Here is a 22,526-nt window from a genome sequence, read left to right as displayed (position 1 = left end):
CTCCCAGCTGCAAGATAAGATTGGGAACTCCATTTTTACATTTGTGCTAGTAGCAAGAAATATGCTTTCCCAATATATCTCTGACACTTTTAATAAAGAGTTCCATCTGTAAAGTATTTATCCATCATTAGGTACTAACATATGTTTGCTTTGGGATCACATGTTAACAAATGCAAGCAGGCAGGCTGCAGCATAAGATCAAAAACATTCAATTGTTTCAGAGTTCACCAGGATTGATATGGTAGGTGCTTATGCCTGTATGAATGCAATACATATCCCTGTATGAAAAAAGAGCCAAATGTTAAATTGAATTGTTCTGGAACTTGGGTAAAGGTGATGATGGTGATGATGATGATGATGATGATGATGTAAAGATTATTATTAAAGGTAAATTGGTCTTTCCCATTTCTGGTGCAGATTCTCTCATTAGTACCTAATAACTGAAACTGAATTCTGAAAATAGTTCATAGTGTTTAAAAATATATCTGTTACAGCTCCTATGTAAGAGTCAGATGATTTATAGATTGGCAGATGGTACCAAAAGCTGATTAACTCAGATAAATGAAAGTTTGATTCAGGACCAGAAAATAATGGAATTAAAAATAGTAGGTCACAATAATAGAGCATTATAAAGTTTTTTTTCTTAAATTCCCTCACAAAAGCCTTTTGAGGTAGATAATGCAAATATCATACACATAAGGAAAATGAGACCAAGGAAAGTACAATGAATTGTCCAAGGTCAATAAATGTCAAGGCAAGGGTTCAATACCTGGGATTATAACTTCAGCTTCAGGTTCTTCATTAATATGATCCGCTTCCTCAAAATTTATTAAGTTGAAAAATAGCTTGCAAAAGTTTACCTTTAAAACTAAATGATTTCTGGCATGCCTCCCCAACCCCCCGCTGCACACTCCGCCCTTCCTGGCCCGGCAATGTCTACTAACATGTCAGACCCCCGGCGGCCCAACAAGGTGCTCAGGTACGAGCCACCTGCCTCGGAGAACAGCCTGGCCCTGGAGGATCTGACCCCAGACTACATGAACCTGCTGGGAATGTGTGGCCTCATGCTCAAGTTGAAGTGGTGTGCCTGGATTGCGGTCTACTGTTCTTTCATCAACTCTCACCAACTCTCGAAGCTCTGAAGATACCAAGCAGAAAATGAGCAGCTTCATGTTCTCCATTTCTGCTGTGGTGATGTACTACCTCCAGAACCCCCAGCCTATGGCACCCCCATGGTAGACACCAATCTCCTAGCTCTTCAACCTGGACCTCAGAACCCTAGGGCATTTACTATTGGTTACTGGGCCAGAATAAAGAAAAAGCCAGAAACTGGTTTATTCGTTACTCCTGTGTTCACCTCCCAGCCTCTGCTCCAAATCTGGGGCCTCAGACTGTGAGTCCATGGTGGAACGTCCCTAATCACCTTCACTGAAAGATTGCATGTTCTTGGGCCCTGATCCTGTCAGTGTCCCGCATCCCCAAATTCCTCTCCAGCTTCCCTGCCCCAGGCACCTTGGAGAGAAGGGGCTCCTGTGCCTGCCTGGCCTCTCATCGCAGTGTCTACCCTTCCTCCTGGGCCATGGTCCTTGCCAGGAGGCTGAGACTGGGGACAGATGCCCTGGGGCAGGGGCTGGGGGTGCGGAGCTTCACCGCTTGTAACTACTTGTAGTAACCAATACAGACAAATGTATAAGAAAAAAAACACTAAATGATTTTATTAATTTCATGATTTTAACTTGTCTGGGTTCTTAATCACTTCACTGTTATTTAAAAGACAATGTTTCCATCGTTATTGTAATCAATGATCATTTTATTATTCTCAGCATCTGTATTAATATTATTTTACTTCAGCTGAAGCTTAATAAATTCTGCTTCAGAACTTTATTTTAATTCTGTGTGTGTCTCTCTGTTTCAAGTGTGTTTCTTCTAATCAGCACATTGTTGGATTCTGGTTTCTAATCCATTCTGTTATCCATTTCTGTTTTATGGGTGAGTTCATCCCATTCACATTCATAGTTATGATTACTAACTGTGCATTTCTTTTAATCATATTATCTTCTGTCTATCCTTTTCTCTCTCTTCTTATCCTATCCCTCCTCCAAAGTCTCTTTTGTTTCTGACTCTCTTATCTGCCTTTCCTTTTATTACCACTCACCCCCTTTTCTTTTATCTCCTTCCTTCCCTCCTACTTCCCAGTGGGGTAAGATAGATTTCTATTACTAAATGAGTATGTGTGTATATATATATATATGTATATATATGTATATATACATACATATATACACATGTTTATATATATGTATGTATATGTGTTCCCTTTTTTAACCAATTTAGAAGTGAGTTTCAAGCATTGCCCCTCCTCCCACCACATTCCCCTCCATTGTAAAAGCTCTTCCTTGTGCACTTCTTTTATGTAAGATAATTTTCCCCATCCTTCCTTCCCTTCCCCCTTCTATCTTCCTTTCCTATCCATCTTTTTAGACCATATCAACATAACTGATCCACTCCTATATCATCTGTCTATGTAAGTTCCTTCTAACTGCCCTAATAATGATAAAGTTACCCAGGAACTTTTATCCCTTGATATTTCTTCTTAGGGCCCCTCCTCCCTTGGGATCAGAAATGATACTGTTCCTTGGGGTCAGTGATCCCTTGGTATAAGAAGTGATACTATCCCTCAAGGTTTCCCCTCTCTATTAACTAAAAATGCTCCTTTCCAACCTTGAACTATGACCCAGAAATGGGGATAGACAATGAAGTTGACAAATAGAATTGGCCTTGTGTCCAGTGTTAGCACAGGGTCATCCTGGAATCTCTTTCTGAACAGCTACAGGGTGCCTTTACTATCTGTGGCTAGAGAGTCCCCAAACTACCGCTACTTCTGTCACTGCCACCTAGTCCCACCACTGGTGTTTCATCTAGATGGATGGGCCAGTCTTCTCCCACCATGTCACAGATGTCTCTTTCTGACTTCCTATGTTTTCTTGAGTTGGAAGAATGTCTCATTCTGACCTTTTGTTGGTTCTACCATTCCAGAATTTTATTTGAGGCAGTATTTTAAAGTTGTTTGGAGGGGAATCTTTATTAATATTATTGTTATATAATACTTCTAATTTTTTTATGGAGTTCAGATAGAAATACTCTGAGAACAAGTCTCTATCTTGGTGTTATTCTTTTATATCTAGTGTAAGGTAGATGGCTGCACATGAGTGTGTGATCAAAAAAGTGATCACTTTTAATAAATCAATCAAAATATTGGGACATAAGTTGATTCTTTGTAGGCTCAGTAATAGCATGACCCAGGCAACTTCACTAGTAGTCAGGATATGAAGAATTCATGTAACTTGACATTGTCAGATGGTTTAAATTTGTTCCACTGTCTCTTTTAAATTTTTAAGTCTTTCATTCTGTATGTTTTAGAGATTATGAATATTCAATTTGGTTACATGTGATTAAAACATTCTTCTTAATTTTTATGCATCAAAGTTATGTCTGGGAAGGCATAGGAAACATCTTTTACTGATGGTCTAGTTCAGTAGTTTATTTGATGAATTCTAAAAAATATTTTGAAGTTTCTATTTGTAGTATGATATGAGATTTATTGCCTTAGTTTATAAAGGATAGCAAGATTATATTATATAATTCTAGCCATCTGGCTATCTATTTCTATCTAGATATCCAATAGATGTTCTTTTTTCTCTTTTTTGCAACCTTTAGTGATATGTTTTATTGTTTCTACCATTTCTTGCATAATCTACATTGATCAATAAATCCAAGGTCCCCAAGAATAAACTTTCTGTCATTTCTAGGGACAATTACCTGATCCTACATAGTTGCCATAAACCCTCTGTTTCTTTAAACAAATCCTTATGAGTCATTCATTCATTTACTACTTCCCTATCAATATATTATTGCTTGAGTCCATGTAAGAATTGCTGATAGAGCAATTGTTGATACCATTGTGGTATATGAAACTTTTCATAAGTTCAGCCCAGAGACAATGCCTTTTTAGGTATTTTCAAGAAACCCAATGGTATAAATCCATTGGTTTCTAAAATGAGATCTGTTCGTCCCAAAACAGTTTTTTAACTTTATCACATATTCTGAGAATATCTACCAATCTTACTCTTCCTTTTTATGGCAAAAGTGTTAGGCTTTTTGTAGCTGCCTTGGGGTAAGGAGCTCTATGTTTCATTAACGTTGCATAGGTTCTGGTTTGGCTCCCTTTCTAAATCTACCATGCTCCATCTTAAGCCTATTGCTGGATTAAGTGTTAGTTACTCCAAGTGTGCTTTGACTCCAGGATCCATCAATCTCTTAATAGACACAGTTTCAGCTCTCTTCTTGATGATCAATGTGTTTTACTTTGAGAAGCCTAAGGTATTTATGGTTCAATTTGACCTCCAGATTAAAGCTCAAAGCCTTCACTGTCTATTCCTCCTTGGCACTGTGAATTTTTTTACATTTATTGGGGAGAAATGGCATTTTAATATTATTGTAGAAAGTTTTCACAAGAGATAGTAGCCATTCAATGTGTTTTGAATCAGAGCAATATAAATTGATACCAATCCTATAGAGTTAACGATAAACATGACATTTTGTCCAACTCCTTCTTTGAGTTGCAAGCTATACTTGGCTCTATTCCAAAGTGATGACAATGGATTTAAGGTTAGGAAGAAGTATAGAGAGTTTAAATTATCTTCCTGGAATATTCTAAATTTTATACAATATATTCTACGTTACTGAGGTGGTGGCACATTTCTAATAGAGGACATTGTTTCAAGTAGACAATAAATGTTTTAGCATTCTTACCATGTTTGGATCTAAGACGTAGTTCTTGCCCTTGTAGAAGTTTACAGTATAGTAGAAAACATGCAGACATCACTCTGACACGCAGTATAACCTAATTACAGCAGAGCTGTTTGCAGAAATGTGCAATCACCATCCCATCTGAGCCTTAGCACAATCCTATATAATGGTACTACAAGTATTTGTTACCCTCATTGTGTGTAAGAGGAAACTGAAATTAAGAGAAGTGACTTCCCCAAGTTGACACAGCTAGTAAGGTCAGATCTGATCCCATGTTTTTTGGGCTCAAGATTGAATCCAATATTTACCATGCCTTGCTATTTCTCTGAAGGAAAGGTATTGCTCTCAGAGCTAAAAAGGAATCTTTGTGGTAACAAGCAGAACAGGCCTCTAGTGGGAAAGGAAAGATGATGAGAAGATAGAATGAGGCTAAAGCTGCTGTTGGTAAGATCTTTGAGATGCTTCCAATATTCATAACACGTCTCATGTTACAAACAAAGGTTATTGGAGTGCAGTAAAATAATTTTCTTAACCTCCTTAAGGGAAAAATTTTGTATTTTGAAAATGTAGAAAGGATGAAAAGAAGAGAAGGAACATATCAGAGAGGTTTTAGATATCTAAAAGAATCTTGAAATTCCTAATAGATGCTTTGGGATTCAACTCTTCTATCATTTACCCCCCAAAATGAGAAATTACTTTGTGTGTGTGTGCCATTTCCATTTTAAAGCAATAGAGATAACACCACAAGCCACCAGAAGAAACATCAATCACTTTAAATGTTCTGTAAAGTAAAATAACCCTATCTCTCTCTAGACATATCAGCCAGAAAAATCATTTTCCCAGTCTCCTCTCTACTAGTATCAGTCAGATTCAATCTGATAGGCAAGAAGGAGGGGAAGTAGTGGACTGAAGAAATGGAATATTACTATCAAGGGTCATATTTTCAATGTCCATTTAAAATTCCTGCTTGTTCACTTCCAATTTTTCTATCAAACCTTTAAGCTTAAGCTTAAATCCCCCAGCTTATTGCTGGGCTGCTGTCTACATGTGTGTCTATTTCCAATATTAACCATTTCAACATCCTAACTGAGGACACAAAATCCTAAAAAAAAAAATCCCCATCCCTTTAACATCAAGATATTTTCAAGCTAACACAGTAGCATTATGATTATCAATATGAAACGGATTCCAGAAAGGATTTACACTGCCTAAAATGATTTAATAAACTGGACATCTGGTATCATAGAAGATAAGTGAATCCATATATTATTTAACCTAAACATCTTAAACGCCTACAGTCTCTAATGGAGTATAGCAAGGCTCTAGATTTGAATATGTCCTATTCAATATTTTTACCAATGGCATATGTGCCTCTAAAATGTCATATTTATCCAGTGACAACATTCTACGAAACAGATAATATACTGGATAAAGAAATCAAGACACAAGAGAATTACAAAAGGCTAAAACAATATGCAATCTAATAAATGAAATGAATAAGGATAAATGTAGATCCCTGCATCTAGAACTAAAATCATTTCCTCATATGCATAATATAGGACATTTACATGAACCTTGTAAATTTAATATGAATCACCAAGGTGACATTCATACTAAAAAAAAGCTAATTCAAATCCATTTTCTGTTAGAAGTCTTTCCCTAATCTCCCATTATGCTAATACATTCCCTCTAAGGTTAACTCCAATTTATCCTGTCTAGAACTTGTTTGTGCATAGTAGTTTGCATGGTTTTCCCTATTAGATTGGGAGCTTCTTAAGAACAGGAACTGTTTTTTTTTACCTTTCATTGTACTCTCAGTACTTAGTATAGTGCCTGGAAACACAACAGGTACCTCATAAATGCTTGTTAACTTGACTTAGGCTTCATTAGTAGTTCTACAACCTAAGTGAGATAATAGTCCTACTGGCCACCATAATTTTAAAAACTTTGAAAAACTAGAGAAATTCAAGAGCAGGAGGACTTTGATATTCAATGGATTCAAAATCATGCTTTGTGAGGATTTGTTGGTACCGCCTGAGATAGATTGGGGAAGATAAGATAGACTCATTCAAATCTTTGAAGGGTTGTCATTTCAAAGAAAATTCTATTCCGTGCAGCGCCAGTGGGGTGGCATTAATTACAAGGAGACAAATTTTGGCTCAGATAAAGAACTATCTTGACAATCAAAGTATTCTAAAGTTAAAATGGGCTATCTTGTAGGATAGTGAGTTCTCCTGCATGGAATTAATTCCATAGTTCATAGGTTAAGTGTCCTCAGAAATGATCTAGACCAATCATTTCATTTCACAGATAGAGAGCTGAGGTTCAGAGAAATTGAGTGACTTGGTCAAGTCATGCAGATAATAAATATACTGAGAAGGAAGTTGAAGTAGCTCCCTAAATTTCTCAAGTTCACTCCAACTCTAGCATACATTGAAAGACCTGGGTTCTACTTCCAGTTCTGTATAACCTTGGATAGGTGTTGACATGCATTGGTAGAAATAGCATCTTCTCTTAGAGTTCTCTAAACCATTGAAATTACTAGACTATTTTTAAGAGCATAAGAGTGGAAAAGGAAGGAAGGAAGGAAGGGAGGAAGGAAGGAAGGAAGGAAGGAAGGAAGGAAGGAAGGAAGGAAGGAAGGAAGGAAGGAAGGAAGGAAGGAAGGAAGGGAGGGAGGGAGGGAGGGAGGGAGGGAAGGAGGGAGGGAGGGAGGAATGGAGGCAGAAGAAAAGGTCATTTCCAACTGGATAATTATTTCATGTTTGCATCTGGGTACTAAGGAAGCTAATCTTTCAGTTGTGTTTTTCCTGTATTTGGAATGGTCTTGGACTGTATTTCCTCTTGTTAATGTGTTAACACCTCATTTTTTCAAAGATAAACTCACAAAAATCTTGGAAAAGCTTTCAGTGTTTTCCCATAAGTATCTCCCATGGCTCATTTGAAAGGATTGCATTTCCCTTTGGAATCTGGAATTGTGTTTCCAAATCAGTTCAACTTTGTCAGATTTTCTTTCATTCAAGGAAAGGAACAAACAGAATCTAAAAGTATATCCTGGATCACAAACCAATGGGTCAAAAGGACCAAAAATGATAAAAGGAAATGAAATTCAGACCTGGCCTACAGTCATTAGCAAAAAGACACAAATTGCTAGATTAAAGTTTAAAATAAAGATCTCTGGTACAGAAAGAGAATCTACAAGTATCCTAGCAAGATTCAATAGAGTTTAGAGTGAGTCTATACCAGGATTTCTCATTTCAGGGTTTCAAGTTTCCTGCTGGCTGTTAACTGCACCACTCCCACTTTCTGACAGTCTTGGAGGCTTGTATGTCATTATAACCACTGGCAACACACTCATCATCCAGTGATTATTTCATTATTCTAGTAGTACTTGCTTGAAAGAGCACACCCAAACTTCAACTAACTTCAATATAAGGAAACCAGTCCAAACATAAGCTTTCTGGTTAAATACAAGATCTCTCTTTTGACAAGACAGCTCTTTCTGAAAGACCGCTATACTGATATGACTAGGCTCCAATACCCAAACAAATGTTGTTTTAAATATGGTAACAACACAAGACCTTCAGGATTAACTCCTATGGGGAAACACCAAAAACTGGGTCAAAGACTCACCAGTATGAGGCTGGGGAAATGGTTGACTTCCTCATTGAGAATGAGATTTCCATTGACCTTAAGGCTGTTTAGTTCTTGGCCAGTGTTGGGAAAGGGTCACATGGGGAGCAGATTCAAAGTAAGAGGATGAGGAAATTAAGGTATTTAATGAGGGCCAGATCATCTAGGAAGATCCAAGCAGCATATTCCATGTTAATCCAGCTTGGTGGAATAGAGGAATAAATGAAAGGGGGAAATCACTGCTTGTGGTTACTACAAACTGTAAATAAAATAGGGTCACTGGCAGAGATGAGATCAGTCCTTCGGCTTAGAAGGAGCCAAGGACCCAATTTGCTGACAAATTTAAGATTGCCTACAGTGATGCAGCTTAAGGGTATCATCCCCAAGTGGCTTATTTTCCATCATTCCCAATATATAATATATTGATTTATTATCACAATAAATCAAACTTGTATTCATGTATCAGGGGACAACAGGGAACCCACCAAGACTGATCAACCAACAAGGAAAATCCTATTCTACATTTAATTCTCACTTACAGAGAGAGGAACTGGTGACTGAGGTAGAAATGAGAGGAATCTTCTAGGGGAAGAAACCAGTCCATCTCAGAATTTGTGATACAAGCTCTTCTGTTCAGCATTTGAAGTCCATCTCAATAAGGATCCAGCCTCCCTTCTCAGGCTGATTACACATTGCTCATCTTCACACATTTGCCAGCCAAACTAGCCTACCTCCTATTCCTCACATAGGACATTCAAGGATCAGTTGGGGGAGGGAACACAAGTAGCAAAAATCAAAAGGGAAGAGACTGAGCAAAGTACATTACATGTCACAGTTAAGAGTTTATAGATAACCTTGGAGTGAACAGTTTCTTTTGAGGGCTAAGAACTGAAACCAAATTAGAAGGGATTAAAATATGAGTGGTCTATGAGGAAGAGGGAGTAATGTTCCCAATGTTTCTTTTTCCCCTAAGAGTTTCATTGCAAAAAGGAATGGAATAGTATGAACAAGTAAAAGATGGTATGGTCAAGTGAAAGATCACATGGTTCAAGTGAAATTCTTTGAGAATAGTGATTATCAATTTTTTTTCTTTGTGTCCCCAAAGTCTTGCACAGTGGCTACTAAGCAATAAGCACTTACTAAATGCTTACACTCCACTTTGTACTTGGCTATCTTGCCCACTTTTAACTCCACAGAACAAGATGCCCCTGCCAGGTACCACCTGGTATCTTATCCTCTCCTCCTTTCATGCCTCTATTTGTATGTTGTCTTCCTCTTTAGATTATAGAATCATTGAAGGCAGGAACTGTTTTTTAAAAACAGTTATCAGGGGGCTGAGCCAAGATGGTGGAGTAGAAGGACAAAGCAGTAGATGCTCTTCCCCCACATCTCATAAAATACCTGTAAAAATGACTCTAAACAAATTCCAGAGCAGCAGAAGCCACAAAATGGCAGAGTGAAAGAGATTTTTCAGCCCAAGATGGCCTGGAAGGCCAACAGGAAAAATCTATCACACCAGGCTCAGAGCAGAACACAGCCCAGCCTTGGCCTCACACTGAGGCTCAGATAGGTCTGGAGCAGGCTTCAGGGCATGGAATCCTAGGTAGCAGCTGCAGTTGCCAGATTACTCAACCCACAAATGCCAAAGACAGCTTCAAAGGTCAGTAAGAAAGCTGTTTCACCTCTGTGAGAAAGGAACAGAGTCTGGCCTCACCCCAGGCAGTGGCAGAGTCCATTTTTGGAGCCTTGGGGTAAAGACACTGGGGGAATTGAGCTGCTGATCTGGATCTCAGCCCTGAGTGGTAGAACTGAGGTGAGGAGGAGCGTTGGTGTGGTGGAGCTAGTGGAGGCCCTGGAGAGGGAATTCTACTCAGATCCTGGGCAGAAAAGCTTGGGGTTGCTGCCAGACCAGAGCACACTCCTCTACCTCAATTGCGCCACCTTGGAGAAACTGAGAAGTTACAGATCCCTAGAGTACAACTTCCTCTTGACAAAGGACTCAAAAGTCAAGTAACTGACTGGGGAAATGCCCAAAAAAAGGGGAAAAAATAAGATTTTAGAAGGTTACTTTCTTGGTGAACAAGTATTTTCTTCGATCCTTTCCAGTGAGGAGGAGCAATGCATACCATCTGAGGAAGACATAAAAGTCAAAACTTCTGCATCCAAAACCTCCAAAATAAATATGCAAAGGTCTCAGGCCATGGAAGAGCTCAAAAAAGGATTTTGAAAATCAAGTAAGAGAGGTGGAGGAAAAGTTGGGAAGAAAAATAAGAGCGATGCAAGAAAATCATGAAAAGTGAGTCAACAGCTTGGTAATGGAGACTGCAAAAAATGCTGAAGAAAATAACACCTTTAAAAATAGACTAACTCAAATGGCAAAAGAGGTCCAAAAAGTCAATGAGGAGAAGAATGCTTTAAAAAGCAGAATTAGCCAAATGGAGACTGCCAAATGGAAAAGGAGGTCCAAAAGCTCACTGAAGAAAATAGTGCTTTAAAAATTAGAATGGAGCAGATGGAAGCTAATGACTTTATGAGAAACCAAGAAATTACAAAACAAAACCAAAAAGAATGAAAAAAGAGAAGACAATGTGAAATACGTTCCCTCCTTAAGCCAAATGTGATGAGAGCACTAGCATCACTTTTTCCCTCTCGCCACCCTCCTTTCCCCACTCCATCAAAAAAGCTTTTTTTTGCCTCTTTTATGAGAGATAATTTGCTCTATTCAATTTCTCCCTTTCTTCTCCCTATATATACCTCTCTCACCCTTTAATTTTATTTTTAGATATCATCCTTTCCTATTCAACTCACCCTGTGCCCTCTGTCCGTCATGTCTCTACTCTCAGTTTACATCACTAGATACTTTGGGGAGTTTCCAGGACCACTCTTTGGGTTAAGTAGTTACCTCACTCCCAAATGAAGAGCTCCTTTACTCTGTATTATCTGATATATATTCTCCTCTGCATGTCTTATCTGATTTCTGTTGTGCTATGATAAATGAGTTTTGCTACAGTAAATAATCTGAAGGACTTCAAGAGTGAACAAATAAGGAGGCAATTTTGGCCCAGTTAATTATTTCTCCTCACACATATGTCTATTTATTTTCATGTCTATTTATTTTCATAAGAAGAATTAAGTCAAACCCCAAAAGTCAATATATGAGAAAGAATATATTGATGAGTAATTAAATATACAACCTTTGGTTCAACATCCTTTTCTTCTCTAAGAGAATGTATCTTGTAATGCTCACAATAATGAAATATATCCTAGGCTTTTTAAAATTTATTTTATAGCCTTTTCTTGGAAACAACACTGTTTCCTATATTCTTTCTGAATATTAGCCCTTAAATTGTCCTTTTCACATTACACAAAATAGTAATATATTTATATTAAAAATAAAAATTGTATACCACCTTAATTTATAAATATTTGCTAGTTTGGATTTTCCAAAAGACTGTAACATTTATTCACTAAAAAATCCAGAGTCAAGAATAAATCATGTCCTGTGGTTGCAAGATAACAATCCAAATAAATTTTTTTTCTCTGATCTAATTGTTCCTTATAATTATATTGACTTGACTGTTCAAATTCGATTCACTGGTGTGAGAACAGCTGTCTTACCACTAGAATTGTATCTGGTCGCTGTTTTATACTTCAGATAAATAGCCAGACTCTACCTGTATTAGCATTCACTTGACTGTTTGTGTGTCTGGATAATAACAGCCCTTCAATTAAAGACTCTCAGAATGGAACCCTTTTTCATATGAACTCAAGGAGGAACAGGGAAAGGGAGAAATATTAAACACTTGAAAGTGTGGATTTGTACACATTTGGGCACCTAATGTGCACTCTGTGGAGTATACAACAATATAAAAGACAAAGTTTTTACCTTTAAGAAGCTTCCAATTTAGGGAGGAAGATGAAATACAGATAACTGCTCATTAAAGTCTTATATAGTGGTTGTCATAAAAAGAATCAAATTGTCAGCCTGGTTCAGGAGAGAGATCACTTTGGATTGGGGTGACAACATAAGTCTTCATGGAAAAGGTAGCGTTTGAGATGAGTAAAAAATAGATAGGATTTTAATAGGTAGGGAAAAAAGAGTAAGGTTTTTCAAGTAAGGGAGATAACATGAAGGAGAAGGAAAAGGTCAGAAGGCACAAAGACTTTTGGTCAAAGAGCAAGTGGAATATAGAAGTCCCCAAAGGATGAACAATGAGTAAAACAATAGGTTTTCCTGGATTTTTTCAAATCTTACCTCAAGTCTTACCTTCTATAAAGAGCCTATCCTGGTACCTTTTAATTTTAGCATTTTCCCTTACAGATTATCTCCAGTTTGTCCTTTGATTGAGCATAATTTGTTCATATTGTCTCCCATTCTATATAGTAAGGTCCCTTGTAGTAGAGACTATTGTCTCCCTTTCTTTATATTCCTAATATTTAGTATAGTTTCTGGCATATAATAAGTACTTAATAAATGTTTACTGTCTTTTTGACCTAAAAGTTTAAACTTAATTTAGTAGGCAATTGGAGTCATCAAAGATTTTTGAGAAGCATACAGTGATTGAAGAATGCTATTAAAAACATTAGATAGCACAGGAGTAATGGAGTCTTCCTTAAATGATAAGTAACATCCATCTAAAATCATCAGAAAGCATTATATGAAATGGGTATAAGCTAGAAGCATTTCCAATAAGATCAGGGGTGAAACAAGGATGTCCATTATCACCAATGTTATTCAGTATGGTACTAGAAACATTAGCATTAGCAATAAAAGAAGAAAAAGAAATAGAAGGAATTAGAATAGGCAAAGAAGAAATAAAGCGGTCACTCTTTTCAGATGATATGATGGTATACTTAGAGAATCCTACTAAAAACCTACTTGAAATAATAAACAACTTTAGCAAAGTTGCAGGATATAAAAAATGCCACATAATCATCCACATTTCTATATATTACTAAAAGCTCAACAGTAAGAAAGAGAAATTCCATTTAAAGTTATTGTAGACAATATAAAATATTTGGGAGTCTACCTGCCAAGACAAACCCAGGAACTATATGAACACAATTACAAAACATTTTCCATCCTAAAAGGTCAGATCTAAATAACTGAAAAATATCCATTTTTCATGGGTAGGCTGAGCTAATATAATAAAAATGACAATTCTACCTAAATTAATTTACTTATTCAGTGCCATACCAGATCAAAAACTATATTAAAAAGCATCAATCATCAAAATGCTTGTTACTAGCTAAGAAACAGAGTAGTGGATCAGTGGAATAGGTTAGGTACATAAGTCACAGTAGTCAATGACTATAATAATCTATTTGATAAACCCAAAGACCTCAGCTTCTAGGATAAGAACTCACTATGTGACAAAAACTGCTGGGAAAACTGGAGAATAACATGGCGGAAATGAGGCACAGGCCAACATCTTATAACATATGCCAAGATAAAATCAAAATGGGTACACATTTAGATATAAAGGCTGATGCTATAATCAATTAGGAGAGCAAGGAATAGTTTAGCTGTCAGATTTATTGATAAGGGAAGACCAAACAAGAGATAGAGGATATTATGAAATGCAAAATGAATAATTTTGATTACATTAAATTGAAAAGATTTTGCATAAACAAAACCAATGAAACCATGATTAGAAAGGAAACTAAAATCTGGGAAACAATTTTTACAACCAATGTCCCTGATAAAGGCCTCATTTATAAAATAGAGAACTGAGTCAAATTTATAAGAAAACAAGTCATTCTCCAATTGACAAATGGTCAAAGAATACAAGCAGGCAGTTTTCAGAAGAAATTAAAACTCTCTCTAGTCATATAAAAATTCTCTTAATCACTATTGATTAAATAAATGCAAATCAAAACAACTCTTAGGCACCACATCCCACCTATCAGATTGGCTAACATGACAAAACAAGAAAATGATAAATGTTGGAGAAGATGTGGGAAAATTGGAACATGAATTGTTGGTAGAGTTTTGAACTGATCCAACCATTCTGAAGAGCAATTTGAAACTATGCCCAAAAGGCTATAAAACTGTGAATACCCTTTGACCCAGCAATACCACTCCTTGGTCTGTTCTCCAAAGAGATCATAAAAATTGGAAAAGGATCCCATGTACAAAAATGTTTATAGCAGCTTGTTTTGTGGTAGCCAAGAACTGGAAGTTAGGTGGATGCCCATTAATTAGTGAACAGCTGAACAAGTCAGGGTATTTGATGGAATTCTATTGTTCTATAAGAAATGATGAGCAGGCAACTTCAGAAAAACCTGGAAAGACTTACATGAACTGATGCTGAGTGAAGAGAGCAGAACCAGGAGAACATTGTACACAGTGGCAGCAACATTGCTCAATGGACTAACTTTGGTGGGCAATGAAAGGATCTAAAACAATTCCAAAGGAGTCAAAATGGAAGATGCTATTCACATCCAGAGAGGGAGCTATGGAGCATACTATTTGCATAGTCTTTAAGACCATAAGCTAAGACTTATAAGTAATAGATTCTCAATCAACATCAATCAACTCACAGCATGAGTTTTTTTATACTAATCGCATTACTAGACCAGAGTAATATTAGCCTCTAGCTGAAACAGAAATTAATACTAATGGATTCTTCTGTTTTCTCTGTGTGTGTGTCTCTCTCTGTCTCTGACCGTCTATCTGTCTCTCTCTATCTCTCTCTCCGTCTCTGTCTCAATCAATCAATAGAAACAGATAACAAGTAAGAATATATCTTTAGCTAGTTCATAAGTCCCAAAATATGTTTCCTAAATGATTCCTGGTTGGACTGAGGACTAGAATGAAATTTATAAGTATGAAATGCTGGTGGCTATGTAACATACCCAGAGGCAAGAAAACAGTATTTTTATTCAAGTGATTTTATTGCTAGAAATTGACTACTTGAGAACATTTGACAGAATCCAATCTGTAACCATTCTATTCCACAGCTCTGATTCATAAAGGTCAGGAAACCCCTCCTATGCCTCTTCCCCTCATCCATAAAAGTACAAAAGGACAGTTCATGTAACCAGATCTAGACTCTGACTAGCTATGTGATGTTCAAGAAATCACTTAAACTCTCTTGATCTCAGTTTCCTCATCCATAAGTGAGGGGAAAGTGAGACTATTAATGGAGAATTGATTGTGTTATCAATGAGAAAAACAACGATGTGAATCCCATCAAGACATTATCTTTTAAAAGTTATTCCACCGAATGGTAGTCAATCCCTGAAGTCTCTATAGAAAGAATCCATTTGGAGTTCTCAATCCAATTCAACAAACACTTATTAAGCACATACTAGACTCTGGGGACACAAAACCAAAAATGAAACAGCCAATATCCCATTGGGAGCAGTTGGGAATGCATAGAAAAAAAAGTAAATACCAAGTAATTAGAGAGAACTAATAAGTAGAGAGAGAGAGATAACCTCTGGGAGAAAGACCCTGTCTAAGAGGTAGCACTTGGGGTGACTCTTAAGAAAAGTCAGTGATTCTTAGAGGTAGAGACAGGCAAGAAAAGAGGGTATGCATTCCAGGCATGGGAATCAGCCTATGCAAAGATACAATGGAAGATAGAATACTAGACAGAAGGAACATCTACCTGGAAAGGCATACCTGAGCAAGCTTGTGAGAGGTTTCAATAAAGGAGTTAGTATTTGATCATAGAGGCAAAAAGGAGTCATTAGGGCTTCTTTCTCTAAGATACAGTCAGACTTTTACCTCAGAAATATCCATTTTGCAGCTGAATGGAGAATTGATTAAAGAAAAAGATGAGACAGGGAACCCAATTAAGAAACTTTTGCAATGATCCAGGAGAGTGGTATTGAAGGCCAAAAGTAGTATGATATGGGTGAATGAAAAGCCCTGGACAGATTTTGTAGACATCTTATGAACCTCCTTCTCTGTAGTTAAATTTAAATGAAGTAAATCGCATACATTTTTACTTTATAAAAATATTGAGAATGATACTAAAATAATTTGCTTACAGGTCTCCAGTTTTTACTTTAAAACCAAAAAAAAGTGTCTCCCATTCATTTCCCATGACTGACACAGAAGAACAAATAGGCATCTGAGCTTAATTTAATTGATGGCTCAGACCAGCAATAAAACCTCTTCAATAATACAATAGGACAATGAAACATGACATTCATTTTCAATTTTAATCATAATATATCTGCTCATTCTAAACTTCCATTGTCCTGAGATTTAGTCAAAATTATTCCTATCCATTATTCAATTGTAAGAAAACATAAACATGTCCCTATTATCATCTGAAAAAGAGTATTATAGAGGTATGGACATGTTGATACAGCCAAGGTTCCAAATAACTCTGGTGACAGACAACTTAGTGAAGATAAAAAGCACTTTTAAATACAACTTGAGACATTAAATAAATCAAAGAACTCATGAATATGTAGAATCCATAGCTAATAAACTGAAGGTTTTGCAATGAATCATGTTAAGACTACAGTGTCAGATACACTAGAATTGCGTTTCAGTGTGCAATACTTTTAATTAAAACCTAATACCCACAAACTTGGACCCAATCATAAAGTTCTGGACTGTTTCCCAAACAATCTGCCACATCAATTTGTACTTTCTAGAGCTTATCAATCATAGATTCATAAACCTTTAGAGCTGGAAAGGATCTTAGAGATTATCAACTGTCTCCTTTTTCAGATGATATATTATACCTGGTATATCTAGCCAACCTAGGTTTTCTCATGTTTTTTTCATATTTCAAAAGGATAACAGAAGTGAGAGGTGACAGTACTAGGACAAAGACAAAAGGAAGATATCAGAAGTTTATATGCTTTTATGTTTGCGTGTACATATGTATGTATATGTCTACTTAAACAACACAACCAATGAACTATTGAAGCAACAGTGTTTATTAAACCCTAAATCAGAGAGCCTTCTATAAAGCACCATTTAGGATGAGAATTTTAGATGTAAGATATGCCTATGATATGAGCTAACCTGAGTACTATTAATAAAGCTATAGGATTTAGGACTGATTTACTCACACGAGTAAAATCAGGAATCTTGCCATGTCACAGTCACCTTGGTCTACCACAAATTGATGCACTAGTAATTAAACTATTGCTTTTCCTTTTCCTTTAAAAAAAAGTTTTATTTATGCATTATACTTTTACATCATTGGAATTTCTAGATTGATCTATCCCCTTTCCTGTTGTTCAAAGGCAAAATATGTGCTTGCCAAAAACAATTTAATGGAGAACTCACACAGGTCAAGGGTTCACTTGGTGGTCAGTAGAAGAGATAAAGGACACTCTCAAGGTCTCTCTTAATTTCAGAATTGATTGTGTGACATGGGAAACACTGACACAAGACCCTTCAGCATGGCATGCTCTCATCCAAGAAGGTTCTATGTTCTATGAGCAAAGCAGAATTGAAATAGCATGCAAGATGCACAGATTTGGAGAATCCACCCCAATGCTCATATAGACTATTTGTGCCTGACCTGTGTACAGCATTCCGAACTCATATGGGTCTGATCAGCCACAATCAGACGTACTGAAACTTGACTCTAACATAGTAATGTCATTTTGGTCCTCTTCGAGAATAGGACAACCACCACTCCCTTAGAGCAATAACAATAAAAATTACATTAAGCAAAACCAACCAACACATTGATCACATCTGACAATATGTGCAATATTGCATAGCTATATAGTCTGTCATTTTTCTAGTGGAGGAGAGAGATACATCTGTTCACCTCTTTTCCAAGGCCAAAATTGGTCATTATAATTTTTATTATAATTGCATATTATTATGTATAATATATAATATAATATATATTATTATTCTAATTCCTAACTCCTCTTAATTCAAGTGCTTTCTCTTTTCAAATAATTTCCTGTTTCTCTCTGTCTCTCTGTCTCTCTCTGTCTCTGTCTCTCTCTGTCTCTCTGTCTCTCTGTCTCTCTCTCTCTGTCTCTCTCTCTCTGTCTCTCTCTCTCTCTCTCTCTCTCTCTCTCTCTCTCTCTCTCTCTCTCTCTCTCTCTCCCTCTCTCTCTCTGTATCTTATTGGTACATATTTGTTTGCCTATTGTCTTGCTCTGATCCTTGAGGTCATTTGTCTTTCTATATGCCCAGTTCATAGCCCAGTGGTTGGCAAATAGTAGGCACTTAGCAAATGTTTGTTGATTGACCTCCTTGGAGTAAATGTACAACAATTATTAAGGTTCAAAGTATGGGAAATTTAGCTACTTATCTAACATAATTCCAAATTGTTTTCAAGAAATACTGTACCAATTCACAGCTCAACCAGAAGTGTATTTGTGTGACTGACTTCCCATTATTTCTGCCCTTTGTCACATCTGCTGATTTGATTAGTGTGAGATGAGATGCTCTAATTTTATTATTGATGCTTTAAAGCATTTTTTCACATTGATTATTTGAATTTCATGTTCTGAAAATTGTTGGTAATATTCTTTTGGGTGTTTATATACTGGAAAAAACCATGAGTTTCTCAAACATTCTAATAACAACATTAGCTAGCATTTATATAGCAAATACTATGTGTCAAGCACTGTGCTAAATGTTTTGCAAATACTATCTCATCTGATCCTCACAGCAACCTAGGATGTAGATGTTATTATTATCTCATTGTATAGTTACGGAAACTGAGATAAACAGAGATTAAGTGACTTGCCCAGGGTCACATAGCTAGTGTCTGAGGCCTTATTTGAATTCAGGTACTCTTGACCCCAAGTCTGCTCTATCTACTGTACCACTTGGCTGCTCAAACAACTCCATCATATAATAAATGAATGTGAAAATTTCTTGAAAGGCTCTTCCGTTGACTTTCATTTAGTTACACATTACAAAGCCAAATATCCATACTCTGAATTACGCAGTTTGGTGTATTTATCTCTTCCAATGCTGACTGCACATTTAAGTCTGAAAAAGAGCTTATAAGTATTTTGTTCAGTCATTTCATTCATGTCTGATTCATTGTGATGCCTTTTGGGCTTTTCTTAGCAAAGAAATGAGTGATTTACAATTTCCTTCTCCAGCTCGTTTTATAGTTGAGGAACTGAGGCAAACAGGCTTGTTCAAGGTCACACAGTTAGTAAATGTCTGAAGCCAGATTTGAATTCACAAAGATAAGTCTTCTTGACCTTAGGCCTAGTGCTCTGTCCAACGTGTCACCTAGCTGACCTAACTTATCTATAGAGTCACTCTATTACAGTGATTTTTACTAAGTGGAACAAGAGGCAAACAAACCTAACCAGCACTTACTTATAACACCTTAGCTCCTACAATGAAAACCATTTCTATTCTCACCTTCTCCCAATGCCAGCTTCTTCCCAGCCTGGCAGATGGAGTCATAATAGAGGATTCATGCTGTCCACTAAAAAACATCAGTCATAAGAAAATTCACCTTTGTGTACTCACGCAATGTGCCAGTGGTGGCTGCTAGAACTATCTTCAATGGAAACTTGGGGTCCAGGGGCTCATCCTCCCTTAGTGAATTAGAAGGGCAGTCATTAAGCAAAAGAACAAAGGCGTTATTTCATGGGAATTTCAATACAGTATGAGAAAAACTGATTGAAAAACATTGAGGAATGAAGTAAACTGTTGAGGAATTCTCTCATTTGAAAGCATAGGAGAGATAAGGCAAAATGTCCAATCCTTGAAGAAAGGAAATGATTTATGGTAGTGGTCCTTATATCCCCAGAGCCTTGTTCAGTGACTGGAACATAATAGGTACTTAATGCATTCTTGTGCAATTAAAAGGTAAGAACTTAATTCAATTAAACTCCTTTCCCGCCTTTGATTTGATTTCTAGTATTCAGTGAATTGACTGAGTTCATCGCACTCACACCAGAATGATGACAGTGAAATCTCCATTCATTTTTCCCATACTTTTTTTGGACCAGATCTATGATTTTATTGGTATAGGAAACTCCCAACCAAAAATAAAATCTTCTGCCAGTGCATAACACCACCTTTGCTGCACTTTATGTTCTTAGGCAATTACCTGGAGCACTGAGAAATTCAGTGATTTTCCCAAGTTCATTCAACCAATATATATCAGAGACAAGACTTGAACCCAGGTTTTCCTGATTAGACTGAGGATAGCTCTCTGTGTACTAACATAATACTGCAATTTCCAGTGAAATCACAAGCCAGTAGAAGCCTTTTTTTTTACTTACATTTATCTTTACCTGAGTGGTCTGCAAAGAAATTCTCTAGGAATACTCATTTAATTTCCTTTTAAGATAGATGCTGGGTCCTCCACATTAATGGCAGTAGCAGATGCTGAAGTGCTGCTCAAATCTGACCCTCACAGCTTTTTATTTCACTGTGTCAGCCCCTGTCAGCACATGAACCCGTATCCTGCTGGTCTGGCATTACCCAGACGTTGGTAGTGGCAGACTTGGAGTATGAAACAGGTTGAGAACAAATTTATCCAGCACACCAACCCTCTCACCCCAGAGCATACTAACAAATTTTGCCATCTTACAAAACAGCCTCTTTATGAAAATAACTCAGGTCAGCTCAATTCCAGTATATGCAAGAAGAGACAAGATTGAGTGACTGTCAATGGTGTTCTGATTATGACTAAGCTTCATTTACCAGAGATGCTACTACTATAACTCAGTGCTATTTTTTTCCAACTCCCTGGTGATGGCATTAATTTATTCATTCATTTGATAAATATTAATTAAGTGCTTATTATGTTCCAGGCACTGGGGATACAAAAAGAGACAAAAGACAGTCCTTGCTCTCAAGGAGTTTATAATCTAATGGGAACACAACTTGCAAACATACATACAAAGTAAGTTGTATACAAGATAAATAGGAAATAATTAAAATAGGGAAAGCACTAGAATTAAGGGTAGCTAGTAAAGACTTCCTATAGAAGGTAGAATTTTAGTTGGTACATAAGGGAAACCAGGAAGGTCAGTAGCCAAAGTAAAGGAGGGAGAGAATTATGGCCTGAGGGACATCCAGGGAGAATACCCAGTGCAAAGAGGAGTATCTTGTTTGTGGAATAGTCAGGAGGTCAATGTCACTGAACCCAAGAGTATGTGTTGGATAATGAAGTAGAAAAAGACTAGAAAGGGGAAGGGAGCTAGGTTATAAAGGGCTTTGAATCCAGCAGAAGAAGCAGTAGGACTCAGACACTTAAAGACAGAGATACAGAGCAGCTCTCCAAGAGTGGATCATTGATGACTACAGTTCTGAACCCTCACAGTAACCACACATTCTAGCACATATCCTAACCTAGGGATTACAAGGATCTCTTTTTGGTTTGGCTTCAGGAAAAAGTTTTGTCTGTGACCTCCCACAACTACAAAATGAAAGTTTCACCACTGTTTGAATTATATGATGATGCACCAGGATGTAGACCTATCATTCCAAGCCTTACTTAGCTTTTGAGCAGGTTCCACTTTATTTACAACTGAATTCCTGAGCCAAAGAGAAGTAAAAGAAGCCATCTCTGTCAAAATGGCCCTACAATGGAAAAGAATAAAGAGAATAAGAAGTTCATTTTTATTTTCCCTCCTTCCTGTTTCCCAAATTGCTTCATACTTCATATTATTTGTATTGTAAAATGAATCTGAAGAACTACCCTATATGTTAAGATGTATTTCACTTATGTTTCTACTCATACTTTTTATACATTAAACAAAGTGGGTCTCAAAAAAATAGAAAAGGCAAAAATTGGACTAGATGGAAAGTCAAATTAGATGGTTCTGGGGTCCTAGAACCTTACGTACTTTTGAATTTTTTTTTCCTTATTCTGAATACAGTCTCTTGAATTGATTTGTCTTTTGCTTATACTTCATTGCCTCTGTCGAATTTGGTTCCTTTCCATTTATCTCAAATCCATGGAAATGACAACTGGGAGCTTTATTTTTGCAGCAGCTATCCTTAGAATCAAAAAAGAAGAATGCCAATTGCATCTGAGTAAGATTCTTCAAACCATTTTTCAGAAAACCAATTATAAGAGATGCCAGAAAACATAGTAGCATAGCCACCAGATTCAAAAATGTCAACAACCAGGAAATGACCAAGAGTCAGAGTCGGG

At 36.8% G+C, this 22,526-nt stretch overlaps 1 pseudogene; it reads left to right on the top strand.

Annotated features, from left to right (window-relative positions):
* The first annotated feature begins 932 nt into the window (after positions 1-932).
* On the top strand, positions 933-1,403 carry LOC140498506 (PAT complex subunit Asterix-like; annotated as a pseudogene).
* The last annotated feature ends 21,123 nt before the right edge of the window (positions 1,404-22,526 follow it).

This window comes from Notamacropus eugenii, chromosome 4 (assembly GCF_028372415.1).
Source record: "Notamacropus eugenii isolate mMacEug1 chromosome 4, mMacEug1.pri_v2, whole genome shotgun sequence".
Lineage (NCBI taxonomy): Eukaryota > Metazoa > Chordata > Mammalia > Diprotodontia > Macropodidae > Notamacropus > Notamacropus eugenii.
Note: the sequence above shows the minus strand (reverse complement) of the source record. Positions and strands in the feature narration are given on the sequence as shown.